This window comes from Camponotus floridanus, unplaced genomic scaffold (genome assembly GCF_003227725.1).
Source record: "Camponotus floridanus strain SB8 unplaced genomic scaffold, Cflo_v7.5 scaffold79, whole genome shotgun sequence".
NCBI lineage: Eukaryota > Metazoa > Arthropoda > Insecta > Hymenoptera > Formicidae > Camponotus > Camponotus floridanus.
Genome location: NW_020229848.1, coordinates 430086 through 448231, shown reverse-complemented (window position 1 = coordinate 448231; position 18146 = coordinate 430086).

Below are 18146 nucleotides of genomic sequence, written 5' to 3'. Positions count from 1 at the left end.
TAATATCGATGATATACTCTGCCAGTAACGGCTTAGTATTTAAGTTCACGATGCCAAATCCTCGAGGATAATCTTAATCATCGAAACGATGCAACGTTTTATCTGCTAATATCGCACTGGACCCGCCTACGACGATCGAATCAGATTGACGTCGTTTAAGATTTATACCTGGCCATGAAAAAGATTTTTATATCTGATCGCGAGAAAGAGGGAGACGCGAGCTCGGAGGAGTATATATTGTGTCGGGTATGTGAGAGCGTGTATAATATATTATAACCAATAATTATACACATGTATCTTAATATATAAAAAGATTGTATTTATTATTATTATTTATATATAATTAAAGTCAATGCAATAATCGATTTATTATAATTAATATTCAAGCGATACTACTACTTTCGAAGACTTAAGGGAAAACATACATCCTTGGAAAAAACGATTTTTCAATTTCTGCATTTTCTTGTATAATAGTATAATATCTTAAGAATATTTCTTTAAAGTTTCAAATCAAAATTAGAAAAAATAAAAAGTTAGCGTTTTAAACAGGTAAGCGCTAGACTTCACGATTAGCGGGTAAATATTTACCTGGCAAGCACCATAGAATCTGCACTAGTTTTCTTTTGCTAAATTATTCACTAATGTAGGATGATGTTTTATTAAATTAAGATTCGGTAAAATATATATAACAGGCTATACGAGACAAGAACGAAATCCGTAGAATTCTCTCACGCTCAATATTTATCACACTGTCTTTTTCTGTCTTTACTTCTCGCACACTCAATACTCGATACACTCGGTACATTCTCGCTCGCGCGTCTCTCCTTATACTCTCCTTGCTCGCACGTATAACGCGTGTTTAGTTATTATTGATCGAAACTAAAAATCGATGCCGCACCCGCGACAACCGACCGCCAAATCCAACATCCTACACTCGACCATTCTCAGAAATAAAGGTCGCCTCGACCGTTCGTCATCCTAATATCGTCTTCCGATATATTTTCATAATCGTCGTCCTGTATCCAAGGGTTCATGTAGTCGGCCGCTGATGAGGTCTGGATTGGACCCTCACTTTCGCCGACTTTTCATAAAAGATAGCGGTGATTGCATAGAACTTTTATTTCATATTGAAATTCCGCTAATAATAACGCCTATCTAGCCACTCGCACGCAGAGGTCTCGTTTTGTCATTGTTTGCGCAAACGCTCGACAATCTGTTATAATTTTGAATTTTATCCCTAACAAGTACGCGTGAAATCGCTTTAATGCTTTAACGATTGCTAAAACTTTAAGTTCGTAACTCGAATATTTCTCTTCCGCCGGAGTAGTCTTGCTCGCATAATATACCGGATGCAGCATTTGATCCGTACTGTCTTTTTGCAGAAGTTTCGCTCCGAAACCGTACATGGACGCGTCGGCATGCAGCTCGGTTTTTGCGCCTACTCGAAATAAACTTAATACTGGTCTCTCACTTAGCATGACCTTTAATCGCTCGAAAGCATTTCTCTCAGCTGCACCGAACTGAAACCTTGCATCCATTTTCAATAGGTTCGACAGCGAACGCGCAACCGTACTATAACTCGGGATAAATTTTCGGAAATAGCCGCTCAAGCCTAAAAAGGATTGCACCTGTCGTGCGTTTTCAGGTTCCGGAAAACCTAAAACTGCTTAAATTTTTCCTTCTGGCCGTATCGTACCGTTCTCGACGATGTGTCCAAGGAATTCCACGCGACGCAAAAAACAACATTTTTTCCAGTTTATTTTTAAACCGGCTTGACTCGCGGTATCTAAAACAATTTTCAGATTTTTCAATCCGTCGTCTTCATTTTTTGAAAGTACAATTAAATCGTCCATATACACTGATACAATTTTTCGCTTCATTAACTCTCTAAAAGTTGCGTTAATAAATCTTTGAAAAACGGAAGGAGAATTACACAGACCAAAGGGAACTCTTAAAAATTCGTATTGTCCGTCCGGTACAATAAAAGATGTATATTTTACACTTGATTCGTCCATTCGCACGTGGAAAAACCCGTTCTTTAAATCGATAGTACTAAAAACTCTTGCGTCCTGCAATGGATCTAACTGATCTTCAATGAGGGGAAGAGGGTATCTATCTTTAATTATTTTTTTATTTAACATTCTGTAATCTACGCATAATCTATGTAGACCATTCTTTTTCTTTACAAGAACAACGGGACTCGCAAAGTCAGAGACGGACTCTCGGATTATGCCCTCTCTCTTCCACTCATCGATTTGAGCATTTACAATATCTCTTTCGTACTGCGAAAGTCGTCGAGCTTTCTGGTAAACAGGCTCTTCATCCTTCAAAATGATCGTCATTTTGATATCTGTTTCACGCATTTGGACCGGCTTATAATTGTTTACCAAATTTTCCACAACATGCTTGTGCTCAAGTTCAGATAACACGTCGACGTCTATTGTACTTGGATCGTGTATAGCATCAATCATAAACATCTCGGGTCGCGTCCCGCTGCCAACCGTTAACTCGCGAACCGGATTTATTGAAATTACGCCTTTTTTCAAATTAATTTCTACCGTATCGATAAAGTCTGCACCGATAATCAAATCACACGGTATAACATCATCGGGCGCGACTCGGATAAATATCGGATATACTTGTCCGTCGATTATAATGTTCGCCTGAAATTCGCCTAATATTTTCGCGCTGAAACCGCCTATTCCGCAAAATTCCATATTCGTCGCTCGCATTTTCGGTGATCCCATCATCATATATTCGCTCGATCGCAGTATCGATATATCGCTCCCAGTGTCTATCAATGCCGCAATGACTCGGCCGCTTAATGTTACTTCTTGCAGATATTTTTTACAAGGCATCCGCGAGACCAACGCAACAAAAGATTTTTCCGCATCGCCATTATTAATTTTCTTTTTACATTTTTGGAAGCTATATGACCACGCGCGCCGCATCCGAAGCACTTGACTCCTAAAGTTTTTGTCGGGCAATTTACACCGATGTGTTCGCGTTCGCCACAATTATAACACCGCTTATCGTCTATTGGAGTTTTCCTCCTTTTGTCGCTTACCCCTTTATTCGAGTCACCGCTATGCCGATTTGAATATGTCGCTTCTCGATTGCGCAACGTTACCCTTTCAAAAGCTTTCAATAAGCTCTCCACAGATGAGAATCCTTGGATGCGTGCCTGATCGCGCATCATGATGTCCGGTATACCCTCTATAACGTATTCCAGCAGTTCGTCCTTCTCGACCGGTACTTTGTTGCCCATGATAGTTTTATCGTGCAGATACTCCTGGAACGTCTCGTCCTTCTTCCACGTACGATTCTCAAATTGTCTTCGCAAATATAGTTTACTCTCATGATGTCAAAACATAGTTCCCAACTCCTTTAGAAGCCTCTCGAAGGACATCTCAATGTACTCCGGCCTCGAATGAAACCATTCGAATGCTCGTTTTTTTAACCGCATTCCAATTAAAAGCTTCGCACAATCGTCATCTAGGCGATACGTCGCCTTCAGAAATCTTAGTCGCTTTTCCCATGTATCGTAATTATTAGACACGCCGTCAAAACTATCCAATAGATCAGCCACCGTCGTTAAATTTACTCGTGGTCGTGTGCGAGACATCTCTCCGTCGCAGAACATCGTCACTTCCATCGCTCCGCCGGCAGGATTTCTCTCTAATTGTCCGCGCAATTGTAAAATTTCGCACCGTGCGAGATCAAGCTCACGCTCAGCAAGCTGTCTTTCTCGCTTATAGAGCTCAATCTCTCGTCGTTATATCCTCTCGCGATGCGCTCTCTCGCAATGCGTTCTCTCGCAAAATACTCTCCTGCGCTTCATCCTGTCCATCTCCAGACGCGATGCTCTCCATTCAGGAACCCGTTGGATCAGCTCCTTGTAAACGTAGAATCAGCTCCGATTTGGCACCTACTGTCGACAGTCCGCGTGCCTTCAGCTTCTCCTTCAATTCCACGACCGTTAAATTACTTTGTTCAGCCATTCTCTCACTATCTTTCGCCACGTGTTCACTTCCGGAAAAGATCGAACCTTCTCGATCCCGAACTTTCTCGCCGCCTGCTATATCACGGACGAGCCCCAAAAATGATGTAGGATGATGTTTTATTAAATTAAGATTCGGTAAAATATATATAACAGGTTATACGAGACAAGAACGAAATCCGTAGAACTCTCTCACGCTCAATATTTATCACACTGTCTTTTCTCTGTCTTTACTTCTCGCACACTCAATATTCGATACACTCGGTACATTCTCGCTCGCGCGTCTCTCCTTATACTCTCCTTGCTCGCACGTATAACGCGTGTTTAGTTATTATTGGTCGAAACTAAAAATCGATGCCGTACGCGCGACAACCGATCGCCAAATCCAACATCCTACACTAATGTCGTATAAGAATTAATAATTGTTTAATTGTATTTAATGAATATAATATTAATTATACCATATAATATTAAAAATATTGAATTGTATAATATTGTATAAAAATATTATATTGTATAATATTGGATAAAATTATTATATTACATAATAAATTGTATTACTTTTCTGTATTGTTCCGTAAATTTAATACATAGATGTGGATTATATATTTACATGTGTTTATTTTACACAGATACATACATACACAAGGTACATATACAAAGTGTTTCCAGTATCTCGCAACAAAGTAAAACCATATGTAAATATCGCTAAACTGAACTAAATAATCCTATATCATTTTGAAAACCACCACGTAAAATTTCGAGATATTAATTAAAAAAGATCGGCCAATATATGCAAGTGTAAGTACAATTAATTCTTCAATTAATTTTCTCTCGCAAATAATTTCTTAGAAAAATTGTCTTTATAAATAAAAGCTTTATTTACGAGAATGGAATAAAAAACATAAATAAATTTATATTTGACTTCTGTCGATATGTAAGATAAGCTATGCTACGTATAATCAAGATGGTATTTATATAACACTAGGTATAACCTTCTATATATTGTTAGGTACGCTGAGACAGAGCCATCAGTTCATGATAGTCTCTTGAAGCGATCAGTTCGCGATTGAATACTTTTAGTGGATTAAATCTGACATAAAACCTGGCTAATTTAACTAGTAGGATAAGGTATTAAATATATAATAAAATATTTACCTTTCTTTCTTTAAATGTGTATACAAAATTGTGTAGAGTAATAGGTAACTTTTTTATTTCATAGAAGACATTTTCTTTATTTTTCTTTAATTTTCTTCTTCTTTTTTTTAAATTTTCAAATCGACTAACTCATTTTATTGTAAATATTATTTTTATCTTTTACATACATTAATAGAAAGTTAAATAGTTAAGTTAATAGAAATAATTACATTTACGTTTGTAACATAATAGCATGTTTCGACCATTTTGACATATGGAAAGTGTAAAATTTATAAGCTAAATTTCTTTCTGACGTTATAAAATTATTGTGTAATTAATTTTATAGTATTGCTATAAAATTATTTAAATTACATAAACTATTATATTATTATCTAAGCTATAAAATTATCTATCTTAAAAACGTATAGTATTATCTGTGTTTTGTCTTTAAAATATTTTTTATAATGAATATCTTGGAAAATATGTTTATTTGAATGTGTAAGGAACGAATAAACAACAAATAATAAAAAGTTATGAATATCTTGATGTCGCTAGTTCAATAAACAAAGGGATCAAAGAAATATAATCGACCAAACTAGCCAGAAATTGATTTATTAGTACGACGTTTCGATCATATGGTTGTGGTCCTTATCAAGTATACACTGGAAAGATTATAAAAGATTACTAAATTAATTAACGGTTTAAATATATAGTATGCTCAACGAATTAAAATATAACAATTATACCGATGTAATAAAAATCAGGAGACCGGCATGGATGATAATCTTGTAAATTGCACAAGTCACATTACAAAAAAACACGTTATTTTAACTAAATTTGAATTCGAGAGAAATTAATGTGTCTGTGAGAGACTTCGTCAAGAGACTAAACAATAACGATATGAAAACTGAACTACGTGACCTTTATTACTTTGTCGTAAATATTGTTTAAACTATCCGTGTCTTTCTGTAGGTTGATTAAATTATTAAATTTCTTGATGAAAAACATCTCAGCAATTTCTCTCTTTCGTATATATTTTTCATTATGCAAGATATTGGGTTTCAATCAGTCGAAATCGTGTCTGGATTCCAATCTATGCTAATGACCGAGTGATTAGATTCGTGTAGCTTTATATTATTACAATGTTCTTTCACTCGCGTACGTAAATGTCTTTTTGTTTGCCCGATGTATGATAAATTGCAATCTTTGCAGTTTAATTTGTATACTACACTTGTCTTATCATTGTTATGTAAGGGATCTTTACCGCGTCTAATTAAATTATTTAGTTTTTTTGTTATTTTGTAGACGACGTTAAAGCAGCTATCCCGCAAAAGACGATACAAGTCGTGACTCGAATTCTCTACATATGGTATTGTAATAAATGGAGTCTTATCTGAACGAGTGAGATTCACGTCAACAGTATCATTAAGGTCACGATTATTTAAAAAATTAATTCTTTTCTGAATGTGTCTATGTATAATATGTTCAGGGAAACAATTATTGATTAAAGTGTCATGTACTAGCTTGATGTTTTCTTGTCGGAAGCAGTCATTAGATAATAAAATAGCATGGTCCAAAGAATCAAAAATCAAAGGAATCGATGAACAAACGAAAATCGTGCGCAGTAGTGTATTAAACAATAAATCAAGCAATATATCAGATTATATAATTCCAATACATTATAACATAGAGTTAATGTTACTCAATAATTATCTCCGTAGCACATGCATAATCACTTTATATATTTCTTATGCAAAACAATACAGTTTTTATGCACTGGATTCAGCGAGTTTAATAGTATCGACATTAAAGAAAAATAATAATACGGTTTATGAAACAAACTCAACAAATTTGATTAAACAATTTGAAAAACAATATTGTCGTGCTCGATTTCGGTGATGTCTTGTTGCATGGAATGTACGATCTGTATATAGAGTATAAAATATCAATTAATATCGTAAGGAAATCTTGCGGAACTCCGTACATAGACGAAGATGAAGAAATAAAGCAAGTAAAAGAATATATGACATATCAAAAACAAATTGTACATTTGTGTATTCTACACTTACAGTTATCTAATATTATTCATTATTTAATGTTTATCATTAAAATACGGCAGATGGTTAATCGCAACAGATATTCCAGGGGAAAAGACAGCAAATATTTCCACATTGTGACAAGCCAGAAGTAAGAATTACTTTTAATATTTCCATAATGCATCATCCAAGATACAAAACTTTGTCAAATATGCCGATACGGGATATTAAATTGACGAATGATAAGATGATATGGACATATTTTCACGAGACTTCTTCGATCCCTATAGATAGTGTAGCATTTCTGGTTTTCAGTTTTCATCAGAGCATCCTTTCGGAAAATGAAACAATTCGTTCATCGATATGGTTCAAACCACAATCGGAACCGCATCTAGAATTTGCGAAAACTGTTATTTCTTCCGTTAATGTTTACATTCATAATTGAAATATTTTGAGAAACAAAACAGCACTTGGACACAAGGACTGCTCTGTTTTATTTGAGAGCAAAGTGGATTATATCGTTATGCCGGATTTACAAAATAAAATCGAACAGACTTTGGGTTTCATTTTTTATCAGTAATATATATATAGTTAAAAATATAGATATATATATTAAAAACTATTTTATTATATATTTTATTGTAATCTATTTATATAAGAAATTATATTAATATCCAAAATTTTTCATATTAGTATAATTATTTTTAGAGAAGCAGCTATCACTTATAATGAAGAATTAGATCCTGTTGCATATAAAACGATAATTGCGCGCTTAATTGCATGTGGGATGGTACAAAAATATATTAGAAATCTGTTCAAACCAACTTACTTATAGCCTCATACATGGTTAAATGAAGGATTTTATGAAGCATACATTATCGACAAGGTTATTTTATTGCTAACGTCATTTAAATACACAGTCAAATGATTAACAGTTTAGCAATGTAGATAATTGTGAAATATTTGTCACACTTATCATTACTAATTTTTTTTATTAATCTCGTTTTTATTGTTCTTACACCACATTATTATTTGTAATTTTTTATGTTATATTATTGCGCTGAAGAAGGCTCAAAGCAAGAGCCAGAAACGTCCGTACCGTACATTTTTATTATTATTTTGAACTATTTATATCGTATTTAACATGTTTATATCAATTATAGTTTACTTTATTAAATTATTATTATTTTTACTTGATCTTTAATAATTTATTTATTTACATGCTCTCTATTGCCTATGTTCTTCCATTTTATTATTAAATTGAAGAGAGCTTTTTTCAATATTTGTTAAATATTTGTGCAAATATTCTGTTTCATTTCTTAATTATAAGAAATGATAAAAATCCCAGTCTGTAAAATTTCTAGAAATCCGGTAAAAGAAATTTAATAAAAACTAAATATGTATTATATATGTTTTTCTATTTTAATTATCTCAGAAAAATTTACACATACAAATACACATACAAACTTTATTCCTAACAATAGCAAATAATAAGCTAATTTTGATATGTACCAAAAACTTTTTCTTTTTGATTATTTATAATTAGTTATGATTATATCGAATTGATTTTAGGCTCTGCCAAATTCCCGAATGATGGATTTGTTTGTAGTTCAAGTTCAATATGAATTACTCTATCTAAATACTTATTTTGTTATAAATTTTATTGTAGAATATAATATAGGTTATCTTGAAAAATATATACAGTATTCTCTTTCTCATATCAAAGGTATGCGTATAACATTGTATAATTAAATAATTAAATAATTTTAAATTTCTCAATGTTAATTTCTTAAAAAATGAGGAATCATTTTAAAAACAAAAGACCTCGTACGATTCTTATGGAATATGAATTTTGATGTTTGGTGAAATTTGCAGAAACTCTGGAAATAAATAGTATGTGGCAAATCAAAAATCACATTAACCGGGATATCGTTTGATAAAATCATTTCATCGCTACAAGCGTTTAAATGTCGAAATAAGCCTTATTTCATAACTACTGAGGGAAAATAAATAATGTATTATTGAATAGAATCACACACAGTTGATTACTTTTATTAATATATATATATATATATATATATATATATATATATATAAAATATTACTTTTATTAAAATATAGATATTATATTTAGGTGGAAAATATGTACATAAATGTATATATAAAGTGTCCATAAATTTCCCATTCACTATATTTCAAAAATTACGAAAAATCGTGAAACAGATGTTTAATTATTTTAACAAGTTAGTCGTTTGAAGCAATTAGGGAAGTTGTATCCCTCTTCCATCCAAAAGGGGAGACTTAGGGAAAACCTATATAATAACTATACTTTTAACTAATTATATTTTATCAAATATCAAATAGCATGTTATGGCTACGACAGCGACGATGCTGCTACACACACATTTTTTCCATGTAAATATATTAGTAAAATGTATTAATAAAAATGATCAACTGTGTGTGACATTCTAATATACTATTATTTACTCTATTTGATATATTATTCACATTTCCATAATAGTATTGAAATAACGTCTTAATTCGATATTTGAATACTTGTAGTGATAAAATGACTTCATCAAACTTACATTTATTTTGACATTTTCCTAATTTTTATTGTGTTTTCACGCAAACTATTTATTTCCAAAATTCAGCAAATTCAATTCAAATTCAAATTTCTTCGAAATTCAATTTCCATAGAAAGAACCGTGCAAGGCCCTTCATTTGTAAAATTTAATATATTCTTTCATAATATTTGCAATAACGTAATAATATTCAATTTTAAAATTAAATTTTTATATAATTTTTGGATCATTTTATAGTAATGTGTAATTTAAAAAAAATTATAATTATACATGTTTGTTTATGACTTCAAAAAATCATAATAATATATCAAATTAATTGATTTCTTATAATTGTATAATTTATTATTTTTAACAAATTTTTAGAGAGCTTTCCAAAACACTATAATAAATTATTTTTCCATGAAGTACTATTCGAGTTATGAGGCTTGAAATCATTTCTTAATTTTACATAAGTCATAAAATATCTTTTAAAATATTCATTTTTCGATTATCTTACCTTTATACTTTTATGTGCAAAATAATAAGAGGAATCAATTGGTGTAAAGAAAATACATAGTTACTTTTAAGAAAAAATATGGAATTGTTAATTGCAAATTACTTTTGTTTTTCATTGTGTTTCAATACAGTGCAATGACTTGAAAAATGTAATAGCGTTTGTGAAAAATATATAATGGGTGAGGACTTCGATATACAGAGTATATCTTAAGAAGCTCCCACTAAGCAAATAGCGTTATTCCTGATTAAAAACCGAGTCGAAAAGTTCTGAACCATTTTTTTCCAAGATTCATTAAATAATTAATCAGATATAAGTATTAAAAAGATTTCTAAAAAGATGAATTGTTTTTAAAAATTAACACAAAACAGTTTATTTTTTTGCTTATCCAAATCTTCAAATATGTTGATAACGAGGAAGTTTGTCTTTTTATTGGCGCGACTTTACTCATTAATTACTGTTTTATTAAGCATTATAGAAAAAAATGATTCAGGACTTTTGGCCTCAGTTTTTAATCAGGAATAACGCTATTTGCTTAGTGGGAATATTTTAAGATACACCCAGTATGTCGAAGGCTTCGCCCATTATATATTTTTCACAAACGTTATTACATTTTCCAAGTCATTGCACTGCATTGAAACACAATGAAGAACAAAAATAATAAAGAGATTGGAATAATCGTATCATATACAAGAGAGCTCATTATTAATAACATATAGGCATTAATGTTTAAAATTTGGGTGGCATAAATGTCGATATAGATATTAAATCATTTATGAATGATAAATAGAATTCTATGTTTTCACATTTTCTGCACAAACATAGCTGCACAATTACTTATATCCTTAAACAGAAATGTTAGAAAACATTTGAATTTGTCAATAAATTTCATTATATAAGTTACGAAATCTCACCAGAAATGTAAGATTGTAAGCTATAGGAATAAATTTATACTGTATGGAGCATTTTCATTTTTTGTTCCCTAACACTTTCAGAAATATGATATTAATAATGAGGCTAAATTTACTAAAGCAAGTAATAAGAAAATCATATTCAATGCGTAAAATTCGAAATTTAATTTATAAAAACATTAAATTTTGACATTTCGCTTTAAATAATAAATGTAACAGTTTCCTATCTATCCTCTCAATTTTAAATAATTTGTTTAATTAGATAGAATTTAGAATCTAGAAATTAGAATTAGTTATTTAGAATCTTTTATTGGAAAAGCAGTAGACTAATTGTTACGGACATACAGTAACAATGAATTTCTCATTTCGGTATAAAGAAAATCAGAAGTCATATGCTTAATTGCTTTCAAATTATTTAAAAGTTGCCAATCAATGATGAATAAAATAAATTGAGATAAAAAATAATAGCTGCAAATAAAATAATAATGATATATAAAATATGAAATTTTTATATGACTTTTTAACATATTTCATCATATAACAAAACAAAAATGTTAAAATAACTATTAAAAATAAAACACGTTTATACCAACTATATTTTATTTGGCAATAAGGTAAATGTTAATATTTATAACGGATAAAGAAAAGGATAATCTATTAATCTGTTTATGAAATAGTTTTTTATTAATTGTTTCTTATTTAATGTTTATCTCGATAATTTATATACGACTCTCGATCTTACATACACTCGGCAATAAAAATACTTTAATACACGCACTAAATGGACTATTTATACGACTAGTTTGAAATAATCTATTTAATATTCCGAATTCCAATAAGGGATCCAGATCATTAAACAAATTACTTTAAATCAAGTCAGTTTCATCAAAAATTAAATAAAAGAAAACAGATATACTTTAAATCTTATGTTAGTTCTTCATCAATCCTTCGAAGTCTTTCTTTTTCCCCATTTTATGATAAAAATTTAAATACGAGTTAGTTGAATTTGTCGTTGCCTAGCGGCAAGCGAAGAAACGTATATAATACACTATTATAAATTTTTTATTTGAATTTGTTATTTGAAAATGTTGTTGCATATATATATATATATATAATATTTTTGGATAAGTAAATTTAAATATATCCAAAATACTTATTTATTATTTTTTTTATCGCGGCTTTATAATAAAATACATACCCCTTTTGGAAGTACGTGTAAGGCTATTCGAATCGTAAGTTAACGGGATCGTAGTTCCCGGATCAAGTTTGAATTTGAATTTCGACAGAAGACTTACAAGTCCACAACTTTGCATATAAGCAAATCTTGAACCTAAAAATTAATAATAATAATGACGTAAGTTTGACACATTGATAAGATAATAGCGTAATATTCCATACAGCACAGAACATTGCAGCAATATTGCGACAATATTCCAATGTTGTTGCATTATTACAAGAATATTAATAATAGTGTTACAATATTTTGTGTAATATGATACTGATAAGATATATTGATAAGGTGGTAATTTACATAATGGTACTAATTTACGTAATGGTAGATAATTTACATTTATTATAGTTATTGCATAGTAAGATATTACACAGATATTACAGAAAATTATAATACAGATATTATACAAAAATAATTAATAATTTATATATAATTAAATATAATTTTTTTGGGAATTATTTAAAAAATATTTAAAGTTAATAACATCTCTAAATGAAATATAATCAAAATATATGTTATAATCCGGAAGACTATAACTTCATTTTTTAGCAATTTTATATACTAAATTAAAAGGTAAAACCATGCAAAATTTCGAGAACGCGAAATATACAAACGTTCGACGTTGTTTGTTTAAAACAACAACTTGAAACGTGCTATCAAGCAAAACAAAGCACGACTCATTTGCAAATAGAATTTAACTTGCTAAAACAAAAATCAAGCGAAACCGCACATGCATTCGGGCAACGTGTCGATACACTAGCTATGAAACTATATGAATCTATGGTGGGAGGAGAAGAACAACTTCCTTCATTCAAACAAGTGATACAAGAAACAATTTAAAAAACAAGCTCTAATAAACTTTCAAATCGGATTACGCGATGAATTAAAAATTCTCGTGCGATCACAACGATATACTACGCTCCAAGAAGCGATAAATAGCACGAGCGCGGAAGAGAAGTTTATCGGACCGTCTGTCGCACGAGCACCCGACTTCTCTAATAAAAATAAATTCGACGCTAAACACACGCGACCAACTCGAGATACAAACATAAATACTGACAAAAAAGTCTGGTTGCATTAATTAGATTTATGGTAGATTCAATCAATATGTCTGTTGGAAAATGGACGAACCAGAATTTTTGTAAGAATTACCAGATAAATCTGATTAATTTCTTCCTGTTAAATTTATTAAATCTTCTGGTTAATAGTAAACTCGCAAGCACCAAGTTGTTTCCATATTATTTGCAAAATTTATTTACAATATTTATTTCAGTAGATTTTTCCGGTTTTGGTAGTGTATATTTATTACTGCTAACGGCAATCGCGTCCGTAGTGTCCAGATTTTCCGCATTTATAACACTGCACTGAGAAAAATCGTTTGATTTTTTCCAAAATTTTTTCCATAAATCTCAAAAGTCTGTTTAATATTCTGAATTCCAACAAGATTATTGGATAAATTCAATCTAGATTATTGAATAAATTATTTTAAATTCAGTTTGTTGGAAATTAAACTGATAATCAGTGATGCAAGAAGAGAATGCAGCTCTAACACATGCAATCAGAGAGCTAGCGTCCTCTTTCTGGCACTGCTACTGCTCGTAAGAGAAAAAAAATATACTCTGGATTTAATGTTAATACTAGTACTTTATATACATTCTATGGCAATATTGAATACGAGTTAAGTTAAGCTAGTGGCAAGGAAAAAAATTAATGTAACAAGAAATTTTATAGATCCAACCAGAAAATACTAACCAAATTCTTATAATAAAATCTATTAAACTTTCTAGTTATAAAAAATAGAGTTTTATCATGATAACTAGAAATTCTTGTTTGACCAAAATGCCTTCAATCATATACGTCTTGTTGGTACAATCAAACGATTTTTCTCAGTGCAGTGTTATAAATGCGGAAAATCTGGACACTACGGACGCGATTGCCGTTAGCAGTAATAAATATACACTACCAAAACCGGAAAAATCTACTGAAATAAATATTGTAAATAAATTTTGCAAATAATATAAAAAGGAGGCAGATGCGACGTATGCAGGAATTAAAATGGACGACGCAAAATTAATATTTAAAATAATAAACAAAATAATAGAAATAATTATAAAGATAATATGCGTGAACAGAAGACTTCGCATCGACAACGGAAAAAGAGCGCCAACTCTACAAGCAATAGCGAAGAGGAGCAGAAAGAAAAAACGAAAAAGCAATCGCGACCTGCCCTAGAGTATCGCGTAACGCATATTAAACCTATGCATGCACCATCGAAGGACGAATTACTACAAGTTACACTATAAATTCGCGAAGTAAAAGGAGAAAATATAAACATGTTATACGATTTCGGATCAACAATTTGCTTAATAAAATTAAAACATTTAAAGGACGACACATTAATATACGAGAAGAAGATAGCACTTATAGGAATAAGCGAACATAAAATATATACATTAGGCAAAATGTACGCTACGATAAAAATTAATAAACACAAAATTAAACATACATTTTACGTAAAAGACAATGTCGCCATAGAACACGAAGGAGTTCTAGGACTAGACTTCCTTAAAAAACAAACAGCTAAATGCGATTATGAAACTAAGGAAATACAAATAAAAGACAGCACATTAAAACTTCATCCATGCAATAAAATAATTTTAAATCCGCGTAATGAGACAATAATAAAAGCTGTAAATAATCGAAATCGGATAGGGATAGTCCGAACAGAAGAAACCACACCAGGAGTTTATATTGGAAGCTGTCTAGTAGAACCAAAAAATTTTTCATGTCTCGTGAGCGTAATAAATACGACCGATGAAACCATTGATGAGTTAACAACCCCCATCGTCACATTAGAGGACATGGAAGACAAAATTAACATAACCGAAATAAATACAATAAAATCAAGGACAAAAATTAAAACCAGCACTCCACGAGTCCAGCGTATTTAACAACTATTGCGAACTCAAAACACTTAAATAAAGAAAAGGGGCAGACACTCTTAAAAATCTGCGAAGAATTCAACGATATATTCCATTTAGAAGGAGAACCATTGACATACACCGCGACGGTAAAGCATGAGATAAACATATGGGCCGTAAAGCGTCGTCTACACTAAGTGGAGTAAGCTTGGCGTAAGAAGTTAGAGTAGGAGTAACATTTTCGGCGTAAGCTGTTTACGCTGACTCAATCTACAATACGGTGGAGTAATGCTATAGTTTGTGACGTTGCCATCTCGACAGTCAAACGTTAAATAATTATTAATAACAATTATTAAGAAAGTAATTACAATAGCAAAACACATTTGCAATTAACAACGTTTTTGAGCGATCTTCCGTTTTCATGTTCTAACCTTCCTGGGTTTTCTTCCTGCGTTCTGATTGGTCGAGTGTAAGCGTAAGAGTAAGAGTAGTTCTTTTATAAGAAATAAAAATAATTCATTTTGCTTACGCCCTTACTCCAGCTCTCTCAAACAGGAAATAGCTCTTTTACTTCTACTCTTACTTCTTACGCCACGCTTACTCCACCTATTGTAGACGACGCTTAAAACATTTTAGACCATACATATATGAAACGAAATTTAAAATTGTGACCGATCACAAACTTCTAATATGGTTGTTTAACGTAAACGATTTCAAGACTAATCCGATGGAAATTAAAACTAGAAGAATACGATTATGAAATTATACATAAGGACGGACGAGCAAACGCGAACCTCGACGCATTAAGTTGCAACGCGATACCGAGACCCTCAAATAAAAATAAAAATCATGAATTATTAATAATAGAAGAAGAAGAAGAAGAAGAAGAAGAATACAAAGCAGATGAACAAAAAGGATAGATATTAAATTTTGGGGCGTGCTAAGGTTTGATGCAGAATTTTAGATTTAGTTATTGGAATCTGTATGACGAAAGTAACATCAACCACTATACTAAATGTTTAAAACAAGAACTTGCAAAGTGGAAATGTATTATAAATGAAAATTTTTGGCGAAGTAAAATTAAGGAGTCATTTGAAATGACATTCAGCAAATCTTAAAAAAAACAATTAATTCTTTTCATAATATTCAAAATATTCGATTCTTTTTATAAGGATATTTTTTATATTCTGCATATGTTTGAGAAATTAGTTATCACTTATAAAAAAAATTATTTAAAAAACACTAAAGAAACTATGAACACAATTGCGTTAGAAGATTTTTATTTCCTTTTCGAAATATCTTCTGTAGATTTTTGGATGGAAGAAGTGGACATATTGTAATGGTTTGAAGACGGCAGATCGTAATACATGAAATAAAGTTATTAATAATTCCATGAAAGGAAATGATAAAATATTGGAACGTTTGGCTTATAGTAAAAATTCTTAAATTATAATCTATTATTTAAAAATAAAAATATCAGAAATTTTATTTAAATCTTGTTATAATATATCTTATCTTCAATTCGAATCGATAGAGCGAGCTTATGTTTCGACTGCTAATATTTCTTTTTCTGTCATTGAAAGGCATACTAAATATATGCTTATAAGTTTATTAAGAAATTATGAAATAATAAGACGCAAGTGACGATATTATTTAATGATATTTATTTAAAGATATACTACACATAAATGTAAAGATTTATTGTACGAATTAATTATAAACGTATTGTTTTATTTTTTTTAGAAAAGTCAGTGATAGTGTAACATTAATTGTTATAATTAACGATGCGCATTCTAAGAGACAGTTGGGCGAGGTAAATTTTAAATAAATCAAATTTCTATATTTTATGAAATATTTTTCTATAATTCGCTTCATAATGATACTCTGTATTTGCGACAGTGCAATTATTAAATACGAAATCATTTATTGATAATAATTATTTAAAAAATCCATTTTAGATAAAGGAATTTGTAAAAAAAGAGTTAAAAAATTTAGTCATTCCCACTGAATAAAAAATAGAAATACGCCGGTAGAAGATAAAAACAGATAAATTATTTTTGATCTTTATTTCACAATTAAATAATTAAATCTTTAAGACATTAAGTGTTTAGGAATTAAAAATACAGCATAAATGTTTGTAATAATATTTATAAATGTATATATTTAATAATTCACTAATGTCATATATGAATTAATAATTGTTTAATTGTATTTAATCAATATAATATTAATTGTACAATATAATATAAGAAATATTGCATTGTATAATATATATATTGTATAAAAATATTATATTGTATAATATTGTATAAAATTATTATATTACATTACAATATAATTCATATTATGAATATTATGTATATTTTTAATATTATATTATATTATATATTATATTGCATTACTCTTCTGTATTATTCTGTAAATTTAATATATAGATGTTGATTATATATTTACATGTGTTTATTTTACACAGATACATACATATAAGGTGTTTCTAGTATCTCGCAACAAAGTAAAATCATAAGTAAGTATCGCTAAACTTAACTAAAAAATCCTATATCATTTTGAAAATCGCCTCGTAAAATTTCGAAATATTAATTAAAAAAGAACGGCCAATACATGCAAGTGTAAGTACGATTATAATTCTTTAATTAATTTTCTCTCGCGAATAATTTCTTAGAAAAATTGTCCTTATAAATAAAAGCTTCATACGATAATATACGAAAATGGGATAAAAAACATAAACAAGTATATACTTATTGACTTCTGTCGATATGTAAGATAAGCTATGCTACGTATAATCAAGATGGTATTTATATAACACTAGGTATA